Genomic DNA, 27,100 nt, shown 5'->3' on the forward strand with positions numbered 1-27,100 from the left:
TATTTGCAACTAAGCACAAAATACAAAGGTGCTCAAGGTGTAAGGTTATTAAGCCATGAGATTGATTCTGTAAAGCACACAGGAACAACCAAAAAAAAAACAAATCTTTTTTTATATTATAAAGCAACTATTAAATATAAAATCCTCTCGTAGTCTTCTGTTTTCTACCATGAGCCCGGTTTCACTTTAATACCCCCCAAACCACTCTGTGGAAATGTTTTACATGTCAACAAAGAAGCAAACAGTAACCAGAGTAGACAAAGAGAAATTTAGCTCAGACTTACAGGTTTATATATAGAGTGGCCAGACATTCTTTTCCTATTCTGCCCTTTGCACTTGCATTCTCTAGATCATGTGTCTAAATGCTACGCTGTATGCTCAAATGCCTTTGCATACAATATATTACCTCCTGTTGAGACCCACATTGTTCTCCCCTGATTTTTTGGTAGTCTTCCCACCCTCTATTACTAGTGTAGTGGTGGGTTTTGTTTTCATTCCTCAGCTACATACACTAGATTCCATCCAGAGCACTTATTCGCCTGGCTTTTTTTGGCATCTTTCCACGTGCGTCTGCATTCCTGTTAAGGGTAACATCTTCATCCCTTTCCATTTCCCCTCTTTTCCATTTCCTATGGTTTTCTCTGTTTCTGTTCTTTGGCCAACCCTCCCTGCAGCTACATGTGTTTTCAAATCTTCCCTGTATTTTTAAATTATCTTGGTATTCTCAGCCTTTGGGCTTTCAGGACTTATTCAAACTCTCTCATCTTTCCTCTGCCGCCTTTCCAATTATTTCTGGGTCTCATTTTGCACGGTCTACCCATAGCTTCTTTTTAAGTAAAATTTACTTTCTAAATAGTGAAATGCTTTACCACGAGAGATGCTTTCTGCAACCTCTCCTTGCAGCACAAATTCAAAGTCTTCAAGATGAGTGATCCACCCATCCATTTGCTTCCATCTGAACTATCCAGAGTTCTAGTATCTCCCCTTGTCATTAGTGATATAGACCACATTTCCCTATTAGAAAATGTTCCCAGAATTGGGAAACTTAGGCTAAGAGTGAGCCTGTGCCAATGGCAAGTTACTGGCGTCTCTTCTCTTAGCATCCTACATTGCTTGCCTTCCCCATAATCTCATCATCCTTCCCCAAAGGACTTTCTGAACTTTGCACAAGGCACATACACACACCACATAGACTCACTTGGAAGCCTGTTAATGAAAATTTACCAGCAATTATCCTACAATTCATGGGGTACTCACTGTCTTCTTATTGATCTTGATGATCAGTAGTCAGATATCTGAGTTCTGTTATTTAAGATTCATCTTCCATCTCTCCTCTGTGAGCTAACATATCTTGATGAAGCCCTCATTTAGTAGGGACAGTATTGGCATCTCTATGAGAATAGTATAAAATAATATTTAGCTCCCATTTAGTTTTGGTTCAAAACACAAAGTTTAAATGCCACAAAAAACAGATTTATGGATCATTCTGTTTAAAGCTCTACTTATAACAACACTATGGACATATTCTAAGATATTTCTACCTCAAAAAAAGGACTATAAGAACATTCATAAGATGCCAGTTTGAACCCATGCATTAAATTGCCTTCCTTGTGCTCGCTTCGGCAGCACATGTGCTAAAATTGGAACGATACAGAGATTAGCATGGCCCCTGTGCAAGGATGACACACAAATTTGTGAAGTGTTCCATGTTTTTATATACAATGGAATATCACTCAGCCATAAAAAGGAACAAAATTGGGTCATTTGTAGAGACATGGATGGAGATAGAGACTGTCATACAGAGTGAAATAAGTCAGAAAGGGAAAAACAAATATCGTACATTAATGCATATTTGTGAAATCTAGAAAAAAGGTACAGATGAACTGGTTTGCAAGACAGAAACAGAGACACAGATGTAGAGAACAAACGTATGCACACCAAGCAGGGAAAGAGGGGATGGAATGAAATGGGAGATTGGAACTAACATATATACACTAATATGTATAAAATAGATAACTAATGAGAACCTGCTGTATAGCACAGGGAACTCCACTTTGCTGTACAGTAGAAACTAACACAACATTGTAAAACAACTCTACCCCAATAAAAAAAATTTTTTTAATCCAATTGGACATTTATATCAAATATTAAACATTTTCTTTTTTTTTTTTTGGAAGTTTTGAACTCTACTTTTTAATGGTTGGCTTTGTTCATCACTGAATTTTTGTCTTGTCTTTTGTTTTTCCCTCCAGTTTCAGAAAATTACAGGTGATGCTGGGATTCCTCTGTAAACATTTTCTATCTCTTGGTTACTATTATGTACTTTAAGATTCTGTTAGCAACTTAAATGTGGTACATTTTTCATGGACCTCACCATCTCTCTTGGGAGACTGGTAGATATTAACTAAATATGCTTAATGAATTAATCGACATGAGGGACAAAAGTCACAACTGATGACATGAAACACATTATAGATGTAATTCCTGCTTTCCATCTGATTCAACAAAGAGTATTTGATGACTCTGAACTTAAATTAATAATTCTTTGTAATGAACTTATAGTAGGTGACTTGTGTTATAAAACATAAACTCATTTGTATAAAAAGAGTAATTTTTGTTATCTCACAGGGTATTCATTCCTATTAAATGACATAAGGTATAAATAATGTGTAATACCTTACAACACAGCTATGACAATTAGAGCATTACATCTCTGTATTAAAGTTTGGCAAATCAAAAAAACTTGCCTTCCTTCCTACATTCCCATTGAAATAGACAAAAAAAATTAAAATGAAGGAGAAGACATCTATATCAGTCCTGGAAAACATCAAAAGTTGTGACAAATACTTGTCAAAAATTGTTGTGACTTCTTTTACTAGGAAAATATAAAATAAGAAAATTGACTCAAGAAGAAGTAAGAAATATAAATAAGATCAAAGATACTATAATAAAAATACCATCGAAGAATTGTCAAATTATAAAGGACATTTGGCCTGGGAGGTTTTATACATCTTCAAGATGCAAGAAATTCTGGACTTCCTTGGTGGCAGTGGTTAGGAATCCGCCTGCCAATGCAGGGGACACGGGTTCGAGCCCTGGTCCAGGAAGATACCACATGCCGCGGAGAAACTGAGCCCATGCGCCACAACTACTGAGCCTGTGAGCCACAACTACTGAAGCCCGCGTGCCTAGAGCCCATGCTCCGCAACAAGAGAAGCCACCACAGTGAGAAGCCCGCACACCACAACAAAGAGTAGCCCCCGCTCGCTGCAACTAGGGAAAGCCCGCATGCAGCAACAAAGACCCAGTGCAGCCCAAAATAAATTAATTAATTAATTAATTTTTTTAAAAAAAGAAGCAAGAAATTCTAATGTTATTTAATGTGTTAAAGAGACTACGAAAAAGATCAAAATTTTCCAATTCAATTTTAAAAACCAAATGCCATAACCCTGTTACCAAAAGCCTGGTAAATACAGCACAGAAATCTCTAGGCCAACATAATTTAGGAATGTTTACACAAATATATTGAGAAATATTAGCAAATCACACCAGCAACAATTTTAAAAATAATAAGCCATTAAAGATTCCAAATTCTTTGCTATTCCTCCCATTGGAAGGTGGAGCCTAATTCCCTTCCACTTGAATCTGAACTGACCTTAGCAACTGGCTTGACCAATAAAATCCAGCAGAAGTGACACTCTGAAACTTCTGTGGTTAGGTCATCAGGCATCTTCCAGCTTCCGTGTCTGGGATCATTGCTTTTTCAAGCCAGATAAGGTGTAAGAAATGTGACAACTCAGAAGTCACTAAACCCTGAGAAGTTCAAGTGAGAAGGAAAGTGGCTATACAACAAGAGACCATGTGGAACAGGAGAAAGAAGCCAAGGGGTACCCAGGAAGTTGACATGTAAATGAAGAACCCATCTTGGAAGTGGATCCTTTGGCTCCAACTGCCCCAGCTAGTACCGAGAGAATCAGAGATGGACCATTCAACCAAGCCCTTCCTCAGTTTCTGATCCATAAGATTGTGAGCAAAATGAAATTTTTGAGGCAGGTTGTCATGAAGCAATAGATTACCAGGACAGTAACAAAATAGGAATCCATTCCAGGAATACGAGTACTTTCAACACTAGTAAATCATTCACATCAATAAGTCAAAGAAGAAAAATTATATGATCATGCAAAAGTTGCTAAAACGATATTTTAAAAAATCAAAATATACTCTTGATTTTAAAAGAGCTCAGTAGAATATGAATATGTTAATACTCTCTTAATGTAACTTGCAAAAGAAAAGTTCTCAATCTAATTACTAATTTTACACCTAAAGATATAACAATAAAAGCACTCCATTAAAATGAGAAACAAGACAGGCATACACCTGTTATTTAACATCATTCTAGAAGTGCTTGGCAATTAAAATGGATACAAAAGCAAAATAAAAGTATAAATATTGAAAAAGAGGAGGCAAAAATATAATTATTCATTGATGATTTGATCATCTAACTGGAAGACCTAAGAAAACAACTAGAAAATAACTAAAACTACTAAGTTTGGCGGGGAAGCCACTTGAACAATAAAATATTTTAAAAGCAATAGTTTTCTTATATATCCTAAATTAACCACTAGAATAATGGAAGAAACCACTCACAATAGGAGTAAAAGGTAATCATAATGCTGAGGACCTAAGAATCAAGTTAATAAGAATGTACAGGACCAATATGAAGAAAATTATTAAAATTTTACTGAAAGATATAAAAGAAAACAAGAATAAATTAAAAGATATATTGTGTTTCCAGATAAAATTACCCAGTACCGTAAAGATTCCCACAAAATTTATCTGTAAACTCAATGCAATTGCATTTAAAATCCAATAGGACATTTTTAAGTTGACAAAAGTATCATAAACCTAGAAGATAAACATGTAGGAAATCTCAGAATACATTTAGCAATATGGAATTGGTTAAGATAATTATAGTAAATCCATCCAAAGCAACACCTTGTACTTCGAAACGTTTGTGTAGCTATAAAGCTACTGACATGGAAAGATGGTCACAAAATATTATGTTGAAAAAAACTGCAATATGCTTAGTTGGAGCCCATTTGGGTAAAATAAACAAACAAATAGAAAAATAAAGTATTTATACAGCAAAATATCAAGTTATTATCTCTAAGAGATTACAGATTTTTTAATTTTTAAAAATTTTGCTTATATGATTTTTCTAATTCTTCTCCAATGAACATGTTATTTTTGTAACTTAAAACCAAAAATGTGGGCGTATTTCTTAAGTATATCCACTGCCAACTTTGCATCCTTGAGTTTATCTCAGCCTTTGCTTAAATCCCATCATATCTTGACCTAACTGCTTCTTGGAATAATGAATGACTTTACTATAAACATGTAAAGCTGCACTTTCTTTTGTCTTCAAACTACCGTCAGCATATGTTCCTTACTCTTATTTTTCCGAGTTGTTACTCACCTGATTCATTCCCTTCATGACTAAATTTTTTATCACATCCCACTCTACCTTCATCTTTCCAGATTGAGAGCATTAAGTAGTCAGCCCATCCTCATAAAGAAACACTCTCTTGCTCCATCTCTGTTTTTACAGCATCATTAAAATGACCACACGGCCAGAACTGAGCAGTATATTCCCAATTTATTTTTCCCTTACTTCCACTGCATAAGAATTATTCCCCCAAACGTAAAAATATCATCCTCCATATAATTTATAAGAATATTTATTGAGCCAAATATGTGTATGGATTTCTTCTGCACTAACCACTGGGAAAACAGAATCTCTCTTTAGGTCAAGTTCACTGACAACATCTATAATACTGTAGCTTTTTACCACCCCCCCCCCCAAATAGACATAGATTTGTCTAGAGTGCACAGGTGGATCTGTATTCAAATTCACAGGGAAGGTCTTTTGTGAATCAATAAGTGCTCTGCCAGTGTCATTTTTCTTGCTGTCAAAACGCCATAGTACAGGAAAAAAGGTCCCAACTCAGCCTGTGTAAGTTGTTAGTTTTAGGCTCTTTTCAAATTACTCTCTGTTGCGTGAGGTGGGGGAGGGGTGCGCTGCTCAGGCACAAACACACAGAATGTCTGAAATGGTCTAATCAATGTGCAGAGCTACCAAGAAGAAATGGAAACTCTACCGTCTGAATTTGGATGAAAGAGCCTGGGAGCGGGGAGGAAACAGGACAAGACCAGGTGGCAGGCAAACACGTGGAGGGTTGAGGAAAGGAGTCAAAGGGCACAGCTAGCTAGCCTGGCTGCTACTGGAGCAGGCTTATAAATGTAACAGCTCCTGCACGAAGAGGGCGAGCTGGTGGGACACCTGTGAGTCACTCTGATTGTCAGCAGGAGACTGCTTGCACAGACCAGTGACAAGTCCGCTCTTCCGCGTGCACTATTTAATGTCACACGGGAGGGGGGTGTTGATGCCTCGCTTCCCTTTCATTTCTTCTCACCCAGACTGCCACAGCCTCCCAATACAGTTCCCTTCCTCTCCACTTCCTCTTGCACATTTGTGTCAGAGTGATATGTTTAAGCAATTTCTTATGTGATTGCCTTTATTTATTTTTTTCTTTTTTAAGTCATCTTCTGGTGCCTCCTGCTTCCTCTGCAAGCCTTTCAGGATAGAGCAAAAATCCCATCATGTGATATATATAAGGTCCTTCCAAACCAGGCTCAGCCTCCGGCCGGAGCCTCACATTATCCCAGCTCCCAAACCCTCCCCTCGCCTTTGCTGAGCATCCTTCTGCACTGAAGCCTTTGGCTTCCTACCTCCGCTTGTCGAGTATCACCCACCCTTCTTTAAGACCCTCCCCAAGCAGCCCAACTGGGGACCAAATAATCAACTTTTTTCTCTTTTCCTTTCTATTCTCAAAGTACTTTCGGTGAACCTCAATAAATCCCTTAATACAATAATAAAACAATAAGCACTTACAGAGCATTCATTAAATATTGGGTATCTTGCTGAGCACTTGTCTTAATTAGAGATCCTTAGGTTGTGGGAAATAGAAACTTGTTTAAACCAAGAAAAAGGGGATTTATTATAACAACTCAAGAAACCCAGGGCAAGACATATAATCAGGCTTCCAGAGGGACTGGAAAGTGATCAGAAAACAAGGAAGCTCCTCCCTCTCTCTCTCTCTCTCTCTCTCTCCCCCTCTCTCTCCCCCTCTCTCTCTCCCTCTCTCTCTCCCTCTCTCCCTCTCTCTCCCTCTCTCTCTCTCCCTCTCTCTCTCATTTTACAATGCCTCTTCCTGGTTGCTGCCTACTGCAATGGAGAGAGTTGCAAAGATCTTCCTTCCTCCCCTCCACCAACTACTACAAAACTATACATATGACTCCATTCTATTCCAGAGTGTTGAGTGAATATTGCTTATTTGTGCAGATCATTATGTATGAAAATAATTCTTGGGAAAAGAGCAAAAGTAGATTATCTGTATTAGGTAAGCATATCCTATTTAATCAAGTCTAAGATTCCGTTGATCGTGAGACACACCTCCATTTTATGTATCATCAACAAAGAAAAAAATGCTACCTTTTATCACTGTTAAGAAGCTGTCAACTGTAAGATACATTTTTATTTTTAGAGATGCTAAAATGTAAAACAATGATTCTTGATGAAATAATATGTAGAGAAAATAAAGGATAAGCTGCCTTTGTATAGCACCTAAGATCTCAAAAGGAGAGGTTGTTTACACCATCTTCTTGGGAGATGGCCAAAATCACGAGTTAACTAATACATAAGCCCCAAGTGGAGGACCCAGCAGCTGGAGATCAAACCACAAGCTGTCAGAAACACATCCCAAAGATGTCATCAATGGTAGTCCATCAGTAATTAAAGGCCTGTTGGGTCAGGCCTTAGAGACCACCCAGATAAGACCTGCAGAGAGCTTGTCACAGGTTTTTGACCCTGAGCAGAAGAAAGATTCCTCAGTGTCTACTTCTTGGTCCCTGAAGCAACTCCACTCAGGAATCCAGATGTTCAGGCAAAGGGTGACCCTGCACCTCACCACCAAGGTAGACATTGCCCCTCTCCACTACGTTCCTCCCCTGGGGTGACCAGTGTGGTGGGTCAGAACAACAATGACTACTGCCCATCCGAGCCTCTGCTGCCCGCTTCTACCGCAGCCCAAAAATAGGATGTCAAGACCAGTTGTCTAACTGGGGACTAGGAGGACAGCTACAGAACTCTTCACAGAACCCAACTGTCTCCTTAAAATGGTTTTACTCACATTCAGTATTTCTTCTAAGATCCATCCATGTTGTTGCATGCACCTGCGGTTCATTCATATTCACTCTTGCATACTATTCTGCCATGTGAATGTACCACAATGCATTCACCTACTCTCCCATAAATGGCCATTTGGTTTACTTCCTTTTTTGTTTTCTGTTATGTATGGAGGTTCTATAAGTCATCATATCTGTCTGCTGGAACACATGTGCAAATGTTTCTCTAGAGTATATACCTAGATGTGATTGCAGGGTTTAGACTACATTCGTATTCAGCTCCACAAGATAATGCCAGGTTGTTCCAGTTTATATTCCTATGGGAGATATATGAGTTCCCATTACTTCAAACTCTACCAACAACTTGAAATTGTCAGACTTCTCAATTTTTGCCCATCTAGTAGAATGATGGAAACATACATCATTTATCATCATTTTATAAAGTTTAAACAATACTGAATAATAAATTGCTTAGGTATATATATTCTTGTGCTAAACACACAAAAAAAGTATGTATATATATATATATACACATACACACACATATATACATACTTGTGCTAAACACAAAACTCAGGATAGTAATTACATCTAAAAAGAGCCAAGAGAATTGGATTATGTTTATATGATACAGGGACTTCCCTGGCGGTCCAGTGGTTAAGACTCTGCACTGCACTTCCACTGCAGGGGGCACAGGTTCAATCCCTGGTCAGGGAACTAAGATCCCACATGCTGCACAGTGCAGCCAAAAACAAAAACGAATACATATATAATGTACATACAATATATGTACAGTATACCTATTTTTACTATTCAAATAACATAATAAAATAATATTTTTGATTGCTTTATTCTCTGTTCCCACAACACTGAAATAATGGCTGCAAATACCTTTGAAATTACATTCTTACTGCCTCATCATCAGGTTAAAAAAAAAAAAAAAAGTTCTTCTCTTCTTGCTCCAGATAGAAAAAAAATCTCAGAAAAGGACTCTAATTGGCCCAGATTAGATCATGTGTTCATCTCTGAGCCAATCACTGTGGTCAGGAGTGATAAACACTGTGATTGGTCTATCTTGTGTCCACCTCTGTGGCCAAAGAGGTAGAATCTGTTGCCATAAAGGATGGGGTGGCGGTGAAGGGGTATGAAAATGCAAAGCATGACACAAACCTTAAGAATTAATATCATCAACTTCTAAAGACCATACAAATAATAGGTGGCAGAGCTGGCATTCAAACCCAGATCTGCATGACTCTGGGGTGTGCGCATTAACCATTTCAATTCCAGTTTCTGCTGGATTAAAATATTTGAGTTTTCTCTAGTATTATGCCAGGATTTTCTTATCTTTGTCCCTCCATCTCTTAGAAATACTACCTGGTACTTTTTAGGTGTCTTGTGAAATTAATTAAATCTCCAAACTATAGATTGCTTATTTGAACATATTCTTATATTAACCTGGATGTGACCATTTCTGAGACCAGCTCTGTGGGTCTTGTGCTCAGAAGAGAACAGATGGGGATTTGAAGAGTGGGAGGGGGTGGAACATTTTAATTTCAAGAACATTTTAGCACCACAAAAATCAAAAGGGAAATAGAAATACTAGAATTTTTATACTCAGAGTTGCCTGATGATCAAAAGTGAGCATAAGAAGAGTAGCAAGAACCAGCTAACATACATTTTTCTTATTGAGAAAACGATAACCATCTACATTTGTTATTTCTATTACATTTTTTTTTGATAAACACTTTGGGAAGAAAAGTGGGTTTGGGTGGGGCCAATGGGGACATTTTCTTTGACTGTATTATTACAATTATTATAACAAAAATGTGTCCATGAGATTACTTGCAAATTTAAAAATAAATAATCACTGCCTAAATGCATGGTTTAAGTCTCTTGGCAATAATTACCAGTTTTCTGTCTCTTTCCACTTTCCCCAGCTGTGGTGATATGAAGGTATTGTTCAAAAAATGGTCTTTACCTTCTTTATTTTCATTTGGTCATGTTGGTTTTCATCTTGTTTCTTCCAGAGAATCATGTCTTTTCCTGGTACTTGTCTTTTACATTCCTTTGTGAAGCCTAAAATAAAGCAAACAAAAAAATCATTTCTGGGCTTCCCTGGTGGCGCAGTGGTTGAGAATCTGCCTGCCGATGCAGGGCACACGGGTTCGGGCCCTGGCCTGGGAGGATCCCACGTGCCGCGGAGCGACTGGGCCCGTGAGCCACAATTGCTGAGCCTGCGCGTCTGGAGCCTGTGCTCCGCAACAAGAGAGGCCGCGATAGTGAGAGGTCCACGCACCGCGATGAAGAGTGGCCCCCACGTGCCGCAACTAGAGAAAGCCCTCGCACAGAGACGAAGACCCAACACAGCCATAAACAAATAAATAAATACATAAATATTTAAAAAAAAATCATTTCTTTGTTAAGTGTAATCTTCTTATTTCTCACTATTCATTTTGTCTTGCTTTGGAATGTTTCTAGTCTCCTCTGGACTTTGGATCTACATATTTAAACTTTTATTTTCATTTCACTCTTTCAGTGCTTTTGTTCTCCTTTCTCTGTTTCACACACAAAAAAATACATTTCATTTTAAATGACTCACCATTGTATTGCTTCCCTGGCTTTCATAGCCATTAAGTTGAATATAGTCTATTAATTTAGAGTTATGTTATGCTGTCTTCGTTCAGGCTGCTTCTAGTTTTGCTAAAGGATCTGTATGTGGCTGCAATTAATTTATTTTTAAATATTTTCTTTCTTTCCCTCTGTCCTATTTTCTGTATTAGCCAATCTATTACCCACCAGAGCATTATACTCTGATCCAAATTGTGCCTCATTCCAAATTTCAACTTTTTCTTTTTTCCTCTCCTATTAGACTCATTTTGTTTCTAATTCCAATCCAACTACCCACAGTCTTGCTTCACCAGAGGGTATAATACTGGTGTTTATTCAGGTGATTTTGAAGTGAGTTTTGTCCTGCATTTACTAGGAAAAAGGAGAAGGGAGGGGAGTAGAGAAATTGAAAATAATAATTGTTTCAGTCTTGAAATTAAATATTCCCTTTTGGCTATGTACACTGCTTGGATTTTTCTGGGCCCTTATTTAATCTTCCCATTGCTTTGCCTGTATTGACTTGTGCAGAGAGTAGGCTCAAAATAGCAGTAGAAGAACTAAGAACCCTGACTCAAGACCTCCTAGCCCTTTGCCCTAATCCTTTTCCCTTACCTCTTATTTAGCAAACATTAGATCCAAATCTATCCTTGTTCTTTGAGCAAAAGAAAGAAGTTTGCTTTCACCCTCTTCTTCTCTAGTCAGATTGATGTAAGCAAAAAAAGAATATGGTCTAGCTGGGTTCTGGAACTTTTTCCCGGATGGCATTACAGCCACGCCACAGGTGCAAGGTCTTTTTAACACACTTAACACATGGAAAGCCTTGGCGCAAGGAGCTAAGGCTAGAGGTTTCATGGAATTCATTAAATCTCCAAACTACAGATTGCTTATTCAAACATATTCTTATATCAACATGGATGTGACCATGTCTGAGACCAGCTGTGTGGGTCTGGTACTCACAAGAGAACAGATGGGGAAGAGAGCCCATCCCTTGGACTATCAGAGGGGTAGATCCTAGAGCATTCACCCACCCCTGCCATGGTCCTCTCTGGGTTGCCCACGAGGTGTGAGATTCACATGACTACAGCTATGGGCATAATGAGTCTGCCTCCCAAAATGAGATCTGTGGCCTCAGCTCTAAAGATCTGAAGCATTACACTGCTAATTATAGTACGGTGCAATGCATTCTCGGCTTCGGGTATCAGACTCATAGCAAATTTGAGATTAAAATCTTCAACAAACTGGTTTCCCACGTGCCTTGTGGAGAGATATGAAGGCCTGTGGAAAAACAAAAGACTTGACATCACAGAGAAGTTGGGTCCTGACTCAAGAGCTCTGGCTCTGTGGCCCTGGTAGACTGGCAGAGCCTATCTCGATGGCCATCAGACTTCAGTAGAGGTTGAATTAGGCTCTTACACACAAAGTCTGTCCCTTCGTCACAAGAGTTTCCACTGTCACCCCCACCATGATTCACTGACCCAAGTCTGGAAATCCTAGGGGCAGGACCAAATCTCACAGAAAACCGTGAATGTGTCCCTAAGTCTTTTCCAGGCAAAGCTAGTGCTTCCTGTTGGTTAAAGCAGATGCCAATGAGTCCAAAGCTTGTGCAATACATGAGCCAGTTTCCCACAGGGGAAAATTCTACTCCGTGGTCAGAAACTAAACCTGTGAGTCTAGCCAGACATTTTGCAACTAAGAACGTAATGAAGTTAGTCAATTTTCTATTCAATTTTCTACTGTGTTAGAAGGAATAGTGTCACTTTAAATTCTGTGTCAGAACCAGTCTTTAAAGAAGTCAGTGGCTGGAACAAAGTAGCCAGGGGTTATCAATGAAGAACAAGACAGAAAGATTTCATCTGAAAAAGCAGGAAAACTAAAAGTAACAAAATCCGAAAAGGCTCCTATGATTAGAGCAAGCCAGACACAGGTTTATGTGTCTCTATGTTCTATGGACGCAAAGGAAAATTGATGTGCTTATTGGGAGCTTCTAAACTTAGGGAGGAGAAACTGAATTAAAGAAATATCAAAAGCAATTGCTAGTGGTGACACTAAAGACGGTAAGAAAAGCTAAATTTCATGTCTTCTCACTGAAAAACATCTCCCCTGAAGTAAGTTCAGGACATCCTCACACTAATAAAGGAAGTGGGATACATGAGAGCAACTACCAATGAGTCGAGACTAAGATAAGAAGGGGCAGTCTAAGAAAAGAAAATTATCTCATTCACTGTGATGGAAATGTAAATTAGTACATTTCTGAAAAGCAGTTAGGCAACATACTTATCAAAATCCTTCAAATATGTGTTACCTTTGACTTAATAACCTTACTTCCAGGCTTCTACCCTAAGAAAATAATTTAAAAGGTGGAGAAATAGGCATGTCACAGAATTATTTATGATTAGACATCTAAGTGTATAACAGGACAATCCATACTATAGAAAATTATGCATTTATTTAAATTGCACCTTTAAGATTAGTCAGTAATATGAGATCATGCTCATAATATATTAATTAAAAGAATAGATGCAATATAAGTAGAATTATCTTAGGTTTGTTTATATATTTTTTGCAAAGAAATACAATATTAATTGTGGTTATTGCTCAATTGTAGAATCAGAGTTCATATTACCAAATTTTCCAAAACAAACCAGTATTATTTTTATGATCACAACAGAAGTTATTTTTAAAGAGAATTTTAAAGTTTATGCCACAGTGTTGGGAAGAGGGGAGAGCAGAATACAAAACTGTATAAGAAAAAAAAGTCTAAAAGGAAATACATAAAATTTCTAAGTATTAATTTTTGTTATTTTAGGACTGTAGGTTGCTGTATAATAATAGTTTTCTACTTTTTGATATTTTTCTGTAGAGAAAATATATCTTTTTTATACTGGAAGTAATATTTTAAAATTTTCTCATTAAGGATAATGAAACCACCTAAGAAATATATAAGGGACTTCTTTTTATTTGGTCTTTTATTGAAAGATGTAATAAGATGAGAGGGACTTTTCACATTTTTCTAAAATTGGCCACCAAACTCAAAGCGAGTGACAAAAACCAAAAAGATACCATGTGAAAGACAAAAAGCAAGAGGAGGGGCAGCCCTTAAGAGAGAGGACTAAACCGGCTCAGCTACCCTGCCGAGCCCTGCCACCCCTCTCCAGCTTCTACCACGCAGACAGCTGTGGGATGCAGAAAACTTAAGGAGAATCTTTGTAATCATGAGTCACTGGTCTGGCCTAAGGGAAGAGCGCTACTGTTTGCAACTGGGGAGGCCATGAAAATGCACCTCTCAGATGTCCTACTGCAGGGAGCGCAAACAACTGCACCAGCAGCTGCACACTGGAATCTACCATCACATTTGAGCCAAGATCAGGCTTTCCATTGGCTGCTCCCAGACTAAAGACTGAGGCAGCAGGGATGCTAAGGCAGTATCCTTAGTGGTAAGGATACCAACTGTAAGGGATACCATTCCAAGAGCCTTGATAAAACTTCCTTAGAACTGCACTGAAGTCTAAGGCCTTCCTTTCTTCCCTTTCTCCTATGCAGAGGTCAGAGCAGCATCACCATCTGGTGGGTCTCCCTGCTTTCTCCAGCTCCTGCCCCTTTCCTCTTAAAGCATTTCCCCCAATAAATCACTTACACATCTAATCCCATCTTGGCATCTGCTTCTCTGAGGACCTGGGTAACACAGGGCACTCCTCTATCCATTCAACCACCTATAGAACCCAACAATAGAACCATACCAACCACTGGGAGAGTAGACTATCACACGGCTCCCCATTTTTTTGGGTTTCCCATCTCTTTGCAATTTCTCTTCTCCTGATGCTAATATAGGTACTTAATCCCAATCAGCAAGTCTGGTTCGTATGCATTTTCCATGGGTCAAATGAATACTGTAGCATGTAGATGGATTTGAATGGTGTTGCTTGTACCCATCCAATAGATTTAAACTACTCAGATTTGAAGTTTCATGAGGATTCAGAGTAAGGGCCTGTGGAAAGCCTTTGAGAAGGCCCCTGGCAAGGAACTGGGAGCAGCCTCTAGGACATCAGCAGTCCTGGGCCAACAGCCAGGGAACTGGAACCTCAGTCCTACAACCACAAAGATGTCCTGCCAACAGCCTGAATGGGCTTGAAAGTGGGCTCTTCCAAGATGCTCCAGATAATGCCTCATTAGCTGACTCCTTGAGTGCAAGAACCTAAGCAGAGAACACAGTTGGGCCATGCCTGACTTCTGACCTACAGAAACTATGATGTAATAAATGAGTGTTGTTTTAAGCCAATAAGATTGTGATCATTTGTAATGCTGCAATAGAAAACTAATACAATGAGATTCAACAGCATGTATTTGATAGCAGTAATGGAGAAAAGTCAACCACTTTGTTTGTGCCTCTACCAAGTTCAGAATACTTAATAAATTAATTACAAATGTTTTATTATCAAGTTTGCCTCGTATTACTAAGTGAATACATTCAAGTGTTTCATAAGCAAATTATATCTACTGTACAATGCAGTGGCTTAAAAATGTAATCTGTTACCTCAAATTATAACTATTTATAACCAATAATCATTCCCTATGGTCTACTTTTTAAATTACCACATATATGTCTCATACCTAAATTAATGGCACAATATTTAAAATAATCAACAATCTCCATAGTTCCTGAAGGAGGCAGGAAAGGAAGGAAAGCAAATATAAGGTACAGTCAGGGTACAGTCATTCCTCAGTATCCACAGGAAATTGGTTCCAGGACCCCTCTCAGATACCAAACCCCTGGATGCTCAAGTCCTTTACATAAAATGGTGTATTATTTGCTTATAAACTATGCACATTCTCCCATATAATTTAAATCATCTCTAGATTACTTATAATACCTAATAAGTTTAAATGCAATGTAAATACTATTGTAGATACGATGTAAATGCTATGTGAATAGTTGCCAGTGTGCGGCAAATTCAGGTTTTGCCTTTTGAAACTTTCTGGTATTCCTTTTTTTTTCTATTTTTGATCTGCGGTTGGTTGAATCCATGGATGTGGAACCTATGGATACAGAGAGCCGACTACATTCTATCACTGTCTCTTATTGAGTGAGCTGACCACAGCCTCACCAAAAAATGCAGCTGGTTTCTTCTTTATGCAGGACATCTCCAGAGAGGTCACTTGGAAGCCCTGCATCTATGAACAGTCCATCGAGGGAAAGAGGGAGAGAATTTATCTGCCAGGTTCTTCCTGTCTACTATCTCCACTGGTCTAAGGATCCCTCTACACTTCTGGGTGGGTTAACTCCCTTAAACGTCTGGTGTGTTAGTGTTACCCAACCTCTCCAATTAGCCCCTTGCATGCCACTTTCCAACAATTCTTCTGAGCTTGGACATGGTAGAAAGGCAGGGGTGGGGTTGCTGCAATTCCTGCCCAATGAGCATGATAGAGTCATGCACAAGCAGGGCTCTCACCCTGGAAAGACTGGAACAGCTGACAGTGTTTTAGGGGAAGGTGATGGCCAAGGGTTCTCCACTGAGCAAGTGGCCAGGGCCCAGAAGGTGGAGCCAAGCATATCTGAAGATGTCCATAAACTTGGACTTCACAGCCCCAAATCTACTGTTTGCACTGCACCACCCTTCCCATTATCTTGACAACTAGGTAACAGAGAATTGACCCATTCCCCCCACTGCGTCTAAGAAACAGCTACTTCTTTCTTTTTACCACCATCCTTAATTCTGGGTTCCTCCATCTGGTTTACATTTCTTCCCAGAAAGCTCTTGATGCCCTTATTTCCAAACTCTTCTCTGTACATGAAGCTATTTCTTTCCCACCAATTTTTGTAATCCATGCTGGAAAACACACCCAGAGCCCCTGGCCTCCTGCCCATTCTGCTTTTCATTATTGCAATTGCAATGTGGTTAAACCAGTAATGTGGAAACCATGTGTGTGCGTTTGCAGTGTATTCTACTCCAACATTTGATAAGAGTGGGCTTAATACACACATAGGCACACACAACACACACTTCTCTTCTGGGTAGTGCAGTGTTTGAATGAAGTGTTTGATGACATCTCTGGGAAAGGAGGAACAGAGAGGAAACGTCTGTGTCTGAAGTATAAGCCTTCCAGTTTCAAAATGGGAAATATTTCAAAACTAGTTGCACTAAACCCTTATGTGCAGTGGACAAAAACCTTATGAGAAACATGAAAAATTTAAAAATAGGCCATTAATAAATAAAAACATTTTTCCCACAGATAAACCAAGCTTTCAGTGCTTTAGCAAAGGCCTTCTTTTGACATTTACAAGATTCTTGCATTTATATTCAAACTCATCAAAAATTGTCCCTAAGTGACCACACAATCACTTTCTGTGGTTTTTCTTCTTTCCTCTTGATTAGTTTTTCTCTTCAGACCTTCAGCTATTTTGCTACTGTTACCATGAATGAAGTTCCTACCACCGTTAAAAGAAAGAACGATGAATAGCACTGCTGTATTCTCAAGTTTTTTCACCGTGAGCAGGAAAGGACCATTTAGAGATTGATCTCCCCATCAGAGAACCATGTCACCCTATCTCCCTGCTCTGCAACTTGCCACAAGGTTGATTGTAAATATAATATATATGAAAATGAAGGAGGAAAATATATGCAAAACTTCAGTGGTGGTGCAGGGGGCTGGAAACAATGTTGTGTGGTACATCATTTCATCGGAATTTCTCATTTTCAGGACATTGGCTCTAAAATTACTGTAGTCATAGTGTTTAATGTTCCTGCATTGGGATTCCAGAGTTTTTTTAAAAATGATTTGAAGTCAGAAAAGCAAGACTGACTTATTTGGACCAATGCTGTAGTGTGACAAAAAATTTGCAAGAAAATAAGAAATGCTATAAACACACACACACACACACACACACACACACACACACACACACACACAGACTTACAGTGAGCTTAATACTCTATCAGTAGAACACTGAGGAGGGTGTCAGTAAAAGAAGAAACATAATAGTAACTAGTGAAGCTTAAGTTTGAAGGCCCTGGGAGGGGATCTAGCAACATGGTCAGAGGTTTTTGTGCAATTTGCAAAAATAAGCTATTTTAACCAAAATGGTTAAGACTGCTGTCTCTCTACTCCAATTTCCCCTCTGTGTTGAAGGGGAAAAAAAAGAGAGGACCCAAATAAACAAAATGAGACATGAATAAGGAGAAATAATAACCAATACCACAGAAATACAAAAAATCTCAAGAGATTATTATGAAGTTATATGCTAACAAATTAGACAACCTAGAAGAAATGGACAAATTTCTAGAAAATACAACCTGCCAAAACTGAGTCAAGAAGAAAGAGACAATTTGAACAGCCCAATCACTAGGAGTGAAATTGAATTTGTAATTAAAAAAAAAAAACAACTCCCAGCAAACAAAAGTCCAGGACCAGACAGCTTCAAAGGGAAATTCTACCAAATATATAAAAAAAAGAACTAATACCTCTCCTTCTCAAACTATTCAAAAAAATTAAACAGGAGGAAACACTCTAAAATTCATCTTATGAGGTCAGAATTACCCTGATTCTAAAACCAGACCAAAACAGTACAAAGAAAGAAAATCACAGGCCAATAGCTTTGATGAATATAGATGCAAAAATCCTCAACCAAATAGTAGCAAACTGAATCCAACAATATACAAAAAGTATCATACATCATGATCAAGTTGGATTTACTCCAGGGTCACAAGGATGGTTCAACATATGCAAATAAATCAATGTGATACACCACATTAACAAAAGGAAAGGGACTTCCCTGGTGGCACAGTGGTTAAGAATCCGCCTGCCAATGCAGGGGACACGGGTTCGATCCCTAGTCTGGGAAGATCCCACATGCCGCGGAGCAACTAAGCCTGTGCACCACAACTACTGAGCCTGTGCTCTAGAGCCCGCATGCCACAACTACTGAGCCCACATGCCACAACTACTGAGCCTGCACGCCTAGACCCCATGCTCTGCAACAAGAGAAGCCACCACAATGAGGAGCCCGTGCACTGCAAGGAAGAGTAGCCCCTGCTCGCCGCAACTAGAGAAAGCCCGCACAGCAACAAAGACCCAACGCAGCCAAAAATAAATGTAAAAAAATAAATTTTTTAAAAAAAGGAAAGACCAAAAAATCACATGATCAACTCAATAGATGCAGAAAAAGCATTTGACAAAATTCACCATCCACTCCTGATAAAAACTCTCATCAAAGTGAGTACAGAGGGAACATGTCAACATAAAGGCCACTTACAACAAACCCACAGTCAACATCATACTTGAAGGTGAAAAGCTGAAAGCTTTCCCACTAAATTCAGGAATAAAACAAGAATGCCTACTCTCACTACTTCCGTTTAACATAGTATTAGAAGTCCTAGCCACAGCAATCAAACAAGAAAAAGAAATTAAAAGTATTTAAATTGGAAGAGAAGAGGTAAAACTGTCACTATTTAAAGATAACATGATACTTTATATAGAAAACCCTAAAATCTCAACCCAAAAACTATTAGAACTAATAAATGAATTCAGCAAGGTTGCAGGATACAAGATTAATATACAGAAATCTGTTGCGTGTCTATACACTAACCCTGAAATATCAGAAAGAGAAACTAAAAAAAAAAAAATCCCATTTAAAATTGCATCAGAAACAATAAAATACCTAGGAATAAACTTAACCAAGGAGGTAGAAGACCTATACTCTGAAAACTACAAAACACTGATGAAGGAAATTGAAGATGATAGAAAGAAATGGAAAAATATCCTGTGTTCTTGGATTAGAAGACTTAATATTATTAAAATGAACATACTACTGAAGGCAATCTACAGATTCAACACAATCCCTATCAAAACACCAATGGCATTTTTCACAGAACTAGAACAGATAATTTTAAAATTTGTATGGAAATACAAAAGACCCCATAGAGCCAAAACAATCTTAAGAAAGAAGACTGGAGCTAGAGGAATCATGCTCCCTAACTTCAGACTATACTACAAAGATATACTCATCAAAACAGTATGGTACTTGCACAAAAACAGATACATAGATCAACTGAACAGACTAGAGAGCCCAGAGATAAACCTATGCACTTATGGTCAATCAATCTATGACAAAGGAGGCAAGAATATACAATGGAGAAAAGACAGTCTCTTCAATAAGTCATGCTGGGAAAACTGGACAGCTACATATAAAAGAATGAAATTAGAACATTCTCTAACACCATATACAAAAATAAACTCAAAATGGATTAAAGGCCTAAATGTAAGACTGGAAACCATAAGACTACTGGAGGAAAACATAGTCAGAACACTCTTTGACACAAATTGTAGAATATTTTTTTGGATCTGTCTCCTAAATTAAATAAAAGTAAAAATAAACAAATGGGACCTAATTAAACTTAAAAACTTTTGCACAGCAAAGGAAACCATTGACAAAACAAAAAGATAACCTATGGACTGGGAGAAAATATTTGTAAATGATGTGACCGACAAGGGATTAATATCCAAAAATATATAAACAGCTCATACAACTCAATATCAAAAAAAACAAACCCAATCAAAAAATGGGCAGAAGAAATAAATAGACATTTTTCCAAAGGAAACATACAGATGCCTAACAGGCACATGAAAAGATGCTCAACATCACTAATTATTAGAGAAATGCAAATCAAAGCAATGAGATATCACCTCACACCTGTCAGAATGACAATCATCCAAAAGTCTACAAATAACAAATGTTGGTGAGAATGTGGAGAAAAGGGAACACCTGTACACTGTTGGTGGGAATGTAAATTGGTACAGCCACTGTGGAAAACAGCATGGAGGTTCCTCAAAAAACTAAACTTAGAACTACCATATGACCCAGCAATTCCACACCTGGGCATATATCTAGAAAAGATGAAAACTCTAATTTGAAAAGATACATTCACCCCAATGTTCATAGCAGCACTATTCACAATAGCCAAGACATGGAAGCAACCCCAGTGCCCTTTAACAGAGGAATGGATACAGAAGATGTGGTATATATCAATATATATGCAATGGAATATTACTCAACTATAAAAAGGAATGAAATTCTGTCATTTGCAGGAACATGGATGGACCTAGAGATTATTATGCTTAGTGAAATAAGCCAGATAGAACAAGACAAATACTGTATGATATCACTTATAAGTGGAATCTAAATAATAATACAAATGAATGTATATGCAAAAAAGAAAGAGACTCACAGACATAGAAAACAAAATAGTGGTTACCAAAGGGGAGTGGGAAGGGGGAGGGACAAATTAGGGGTAAGGGATTAACAGATACAAACTACTATGTATAGAATAGATAAGCAACAAGGATATCTTATATAGCACAGGGAATTATAGACATTATCTTGTAATAAATTATAATGGAATATAGTCTTCCAAAATACTGAATCACTACAGTATACTCCTGAAACTAATATAATATTGTAAATAACCATATTTCAATTAAAAAATACTAAATAAAAAATTGCAAAAGTAAGCTATTTTACCCAAAATGATTTAAGATTGCTCTCTCTCTCTCTCTCTCTATTCCAGTTTTATTGGATGGCATTATACAGGCCAGGAGCATGTGGGGGATCCAACTAAGAGAAAGTTGAGTTGAGGATATGTTTCATTTGGGTTTAACAGAAAAGTAAAATGTATTTCAGTGATTCTCAGTCACTCCTGTGTTAGTTGTGTGACTGTTAGTGTCCTGGTAGAGCAATGACTTCCAGGAGCTCTCAGATGATCCCTGAGAGACACAGAGGTATAGAGGAAGAGATTGCATCTCAATATAAACATGTACCTCAGGGCTCTTTCAGAAGTGTATTGGGTAGTCAAAAGAAACCAGTTTGAAATGTAACAAAATCAGAAGCTAATATACGTAAAACTCTTCTAATCATCAGATCTACTAAAAGATAAGTAGAGGATTCAGACTGTATTGATACCTCATCAAAACAGAAGTTTTCTCCTCGACAGAGATTTTTTGAAATGTGATAACAATCCTAAAAATGTACGCAATACCTTTCTAAACTATCAATAATTTTTTTAAAAACGTCAACAGTTACATTTCTATTTTCTCTATGAAAAACATATTACAACACTGTTGTCATATGAAGAGGTGATCAAAGATTATGAAGCCAAAGAATGTATTTTTGATGTTGGTGGTATTTGTCAGCTTTTTCAAATTTTTAATTCATTATGATTCTTTCCACGTTCCAAATAAATGTTCTTTTCTATCTAATTTAGTAGTCATGATTTCGATTCTCTTGAAGAACTGTGTAAGCTTCTGGCCCCTCACAACCTGTACTTCCCCCTCTGTCTGACTCACAATCTCAATGATGACTCTCTTTGCTTGAGCTACTTCTAACAGCCACACAGATCATAAGCCTCAGTGTCTTTCTTCACCTCCTGGGATCCGAGGGCTTTCACTTCTGCTTCTTTTTAGTCAACATGGACCATGGCCACATCTTGTTCCTTGTCCTCATGTAGAACCCACTTCATCTCCAAAGTCTTAAATTCTAAAGTGCCTATAAGTCAGTTTATGTAGCTCAAACTCTTTTTTTTTTCCAATTTCTTTTATACATATACCTACAGACACACATGCACGTGCACATGCACACCTCTTCCTCACTTTCCATCCTCATCCCACCATTCACTCCAAATATCCCATATTATGTATACTTCTCTAAACCTTGTCCTTCCTATTCCATACTTCATAGCAATCCCTTTCAAAATCAACCCGGTTAGCTCTAATTATTTTAACAGCTGTGTAATGTTTCACAGTAGAGATACATGATTATGAATTCAATATTTCCCTTTTGATGTCCATTTAATTTGTTTCCTGTTTCATTTGTTGCGACGTGAACTGCAATAAATATTCTTTTACCTGTATCTTGATGCTATTATAGCTACAGGATGTCCAGTACTTGGGCTGTTGGCTTTAAAGGTATCACTTTTTTTATTTTCATAGATGCTGCCTAGCTGCTTCCAAAAAGACTAACAGTTCACATTTCCATCAGAAAAGTATGAGAAACTCCTTCTCCTTGTCTACTTTGCAGCAATAGGTATTATTGCTCTTTCTAACTCTTGCCAATCTGAAGCATATAATAATGACACCAAACTGTTACCTTAATTTTCTTTTCTCTGACCACTAGTAAATTTGAACATCTTTTATTTATTGCTCTTTTAGATTAACTCTTTTGTGAGTTGTCTGTTCATATTCTTGGCCAAATGTTGTGGGGAGGGGGATGGTCATTTGAGTTTTTTGTCATTCTTTCTTAACCCCACCCCACCTGTATATTATAAAAAATTACTCTCTGCTATGCTTGTTGCTAATATTTCTTGCAAATTTACCATATTTCTCCTGACTTTTTGTGGTTTTTACATCATTAAATAATCTGTAATAGTATCTATAATAGTGTCAGTCTTTAATTAATTAATTATAAAGTTAAACTATAAGTTAATTATAAAGTTAAATTATAAATTAATTATAAAGTTCTCTCCTACTCCTTGGTTGCATATAATCTCTTAGATTCTCTTCTAAAATGTTATTTTATTGTTCACTGAAATCTTCAGGCAATGTGGAATCGCTGTTTGCATATTTTTTGTGATAGGGTCCAACTTTTTTTTTTTCCTAGAAGGGTAGCCATATATCAGCACTATTTATTAAGTAAATCAGTCATTTCTTACTGAATTGAAATGCTACCTTTATCATATGGTGATTTTTCACATATGCTGGGATATATGCTTGAGTCTATCTACTATTCTATTAGTTCTAGTCTACTTATTTTACTCTTTGCCAGTACCATATTGATTTTTAATATAGTGGTTTTGCTGAATTTCTATTTTTTTCATACTTTTCTTAGCATTTCTTGGGTATTTACTTTTATATTTGAAACTTGACTTCTTTTTATCCAATGAAAAGTTGTTTGAGAGTTTATTGGAATTATACTAAATTCACATAATCATTTTGGATGATTTGACATTTTATGATATAATGTCTCCCTATCCAAGAACATGGTATGCCCTTCTATTTGTTCAGATTTATTTCATGTTTTTCTATATACGTCCTTTATTTTTCTTGCCAAATTTATTTTTTAATATTTTATAATTTCTTTAATATTTTGTAATTTTATATCACTATTTTGAATGAAATACTTTGCCCACTTCCTTTTCTAGGTGTCATTATTAGCATAGAGAAAAAAGGCTTTTTTGTTTTCAATTATTTATTGAATCCGGTCACTTACAGAAATTTTATTAATTCTTGTGTTACTGAAGCCTACTGGGTTTTCTGAGTATACTATTATATCATCAGCCAAAAAAACATAGTGTCATTTATCTCAATTTCCCTAGCACCAAGTTGTATCTAGTACTTAGCAAGCACTCCATAAATGTTTTACGAATGAATGAACCAATGAATTAATGGATGAACAAATGAAGTGGGCCAGAGATTATTCATATGGTGGATTAAGGTTCCTTCTATTGTAGCACCACTCCAATGTATTACAGATCTTCCTTTTGAATGCCACAGCCATTTCTTACCTAGAAACCACTTAAGTTTCCAAATTTACAAAAGGAGAAGATGAATAAATATGATGACTGCAGGGAATATGTTCCTGAATAGTGAAGGATCTTCCTGAGTGAGTTGTAGTGTGTGTCCCTTGAGTTCCTCTTTTCATTTGCGCTCAGAGAGACTGTAAAGGGAGGCTTTGTTATTCTGACCAAGAAAGCAGTAGCAAGCTGTCCCTGTACTTTAGAATAAGTTAGAAGGCTTAAGGAGGCAAACTAATGCTTTTATTGAGTGAGGGCAGGCAGTTAGTCAAATGTCCACTTGCAGGAGCATTTCAGTGAAAGGTCCAGAAGCACAGACAAAAAAATAAAGGCAGTTTGGGAAGCTTTCTAAATTTAGGAAGAGAGTCAAGGAAAAAAAGTGCACAGAAAGCCAAAGAGTTGCCAATTTATGTATACGTGTTCGTGTACATTTTAGTGGTCATCCATATATTACCTCCATGGCTATGCCTCACAAATATCGCATAACAGAATTGAAAGCATATGCTCACCTATCTAACCTCTGTAAGTCAACTATACTTAAGGAGAGTCAAGCCACTAGGTCTATAATCTCAACCACAGCCATTCACCTTATGGCAGCGATTAGAGTTGTAGGTATAATTTATTACTGAGGAAATTAACCATTATCAATGTTGCAATCTTGATAGTCCAACTCAAGTAAGTGTCAATCTGCATCATAATAAATAATAAATAGGCCCCAAATGCTAGAAGCTTCTGACTTGATGTTATAAGAATATCACTTAATCCTGGAAGAGGTTTTCCAACAAACCACAGTAGCTCCCTGCTCTTTCACAAAATTAAAATATACATATACATATACATGTATGAAAGCACATGAAAAATTTTCCATTGCAAGAAACACCTTTGCTTTCAAAAACAGAAATGATGATAACCAGGCTGGAGAGCATGATGCAAAGTGCTCCCCATAAACTACCAGCAAGAACTCCAAGTACTAAGACAACGAGGAGAAAAGAGTATGTTCAAGCTGCAGAAATAAATACAAACACAGATTACAAGACACGGTTACCAAAAGGGTGACCAAACTGTTCTTCAAGGGAAGACAAAATGTTTCTCTTAGAGAATCTAAAGGAAAATCCCTTGAGAGGCAGACAGAGTACCAACGTAGTAATTGGCTAAATAGTCCCAAATACTGCATCTGAGCTAACAGCACAAAGCCAAATGAGGAGCATCAGCTTCTACACACACACACCAGGCTACTGGGGAGGTCTGATGCTTTGAAACATCTCTTCACATTTTTAGCTAGTGAAAGGTTTATAAAGAAAATGTATCCCTCTACATAAGCCTAGCCCGGTACACACATGAGTGCATTGGAGATGTGGCTCAGGTCTCCAATTTGCTTTGTGTTAGCAGCTGGCACCCTGATGTTTGACCTTTGCTCACAAGGCTAGTCCTGATTGAAGTGCTGTTGCCCTTCCTCTCTGAGAACCTGCATCCTTCTCATCTATTGTGTATCTGCCAGACTTAGAATCACTTTCTTCCTGGGCCGGACCATGCTTCAATTCTTTTGATCACCATGACACAGAATTTGAAAACACTAAGAGAAAGACCTCTCAAAATGGGTCATATGACCTTAATTCCCTATCAAAGGCAAAGCTAGGAAGAGCCTGGACATTACCTGTATTGCTGCCTGGCCTCTGCCCAGCAGTAAGAATGTTCAATCATACAAATGATCCTGAGTCCTTGAGCTGGGCTTCTTCACTCAGCAATTAGGATAGGCAACAAAGGGTCTTCCCTACAGCCCAGAACAGGGCCTCTGAAGATGACCAAGAGAGTCACTCCAACAAACAGAAGGGGTGCTCTTTGCTTTCTCTGGGGCAGAATTGTGATTTCAGATTAATGTAAGGCAATTAGAACATCTCTTTATCTGTAGACTGACCATTTCGAACATCCTGGTTTACACCTATTGTCCCTGAATAATTATTTATAGTGCACCTTTGCACTCTCAAGAAGTTCCACTGTGGAAAATGAATTATATTGTCAACCTACTTATTCAGGATTCCAAGACAAATACCTCCTTGATCCACCCAAGGTAGCATAAGCATCAACAAGGACAAACAGTGTTCCTAGGTGACTTGAAAGAGCAGGTTGGGGACTTAGAAATGGTACTCATTCTTCTCTGATGCAGATATCAACCCTATCTTTCTGTGAGGTTGCATATCACTGAAAAAAATTAATCTGGAGATCTTATCTATCCCCACTGAAAGAAAAATTTATTATAAGACAGTAACGGTCAGGGTCCCAACAGGAAACAGACAACCCACCTAAACTAGGACCATTCAAAGAGAGTATATTTATGACAATGTGGTTATAGGGGGACCACAAAGGATAGTATGTAAGCCTAATGTTTCATGCTAACCAAGCTGTCATCATGATAGGCCCCAGGAAGGAGGGGAGGGAGCATCTTGCACAACTGGCTTCTTGAGAGGAGGAGAGACCCCTCAAGACACAGCTCAAGCCTCCCTTCTCTTATGAACCAATCCCACAAACAATCTGGCCCATGAGGATGCCACCCTGAAGGACAAACTGCACCACACATCCAGCTCTTACACACGCTGTGTTCTTACACACCCTTGCACAGTACAAATATGTCCTGTCTTTTCATCTAGACCATAAACTCTATGAAGGCAGAGACCACATCTCTTATCTCTGTATCA

At 37.9% G+C, this 27,100-nt stretch overlaps 1 long non-coding RNA gene across 3 annotated transcripts in view; it reads right to left on the reverse strand.

Annotated features, from left to right (window-relative positions):
• The window catches only part of LOC309619402, a 576,205-nt gene that overhangs the window by 400,328 nt on the left and 148,777 nt on the right, over nucleotides 1-27,100 (reverse strand). For all 3 annotated transcript variants that reach the window (XR_014238930.1, XR_014238931.1, XR_014238932.1), the window contains exon 2: nucleotides 10,223-10,320. This is a non-coding gene — a long non-coding RNA (uncharacterized lncRNA). The remainder of the gene's footprint in view (nucleotides 1-10,222; nucleotides 10,321-27,100) is intronic.

The sequence above is a fragment of the Balaenoptera borealis genome (genome assembly GCF_965194805.1).
Source record: "Balaenoptera borealis genome assembly, chromosome: 2".
Lineage (NCBI taxonomy): Eukaryota > Metazoa > Chordata > Mammalia > Artiodactyla > Balaenopteridae > Balaenoptera > Balaenoptera borealis.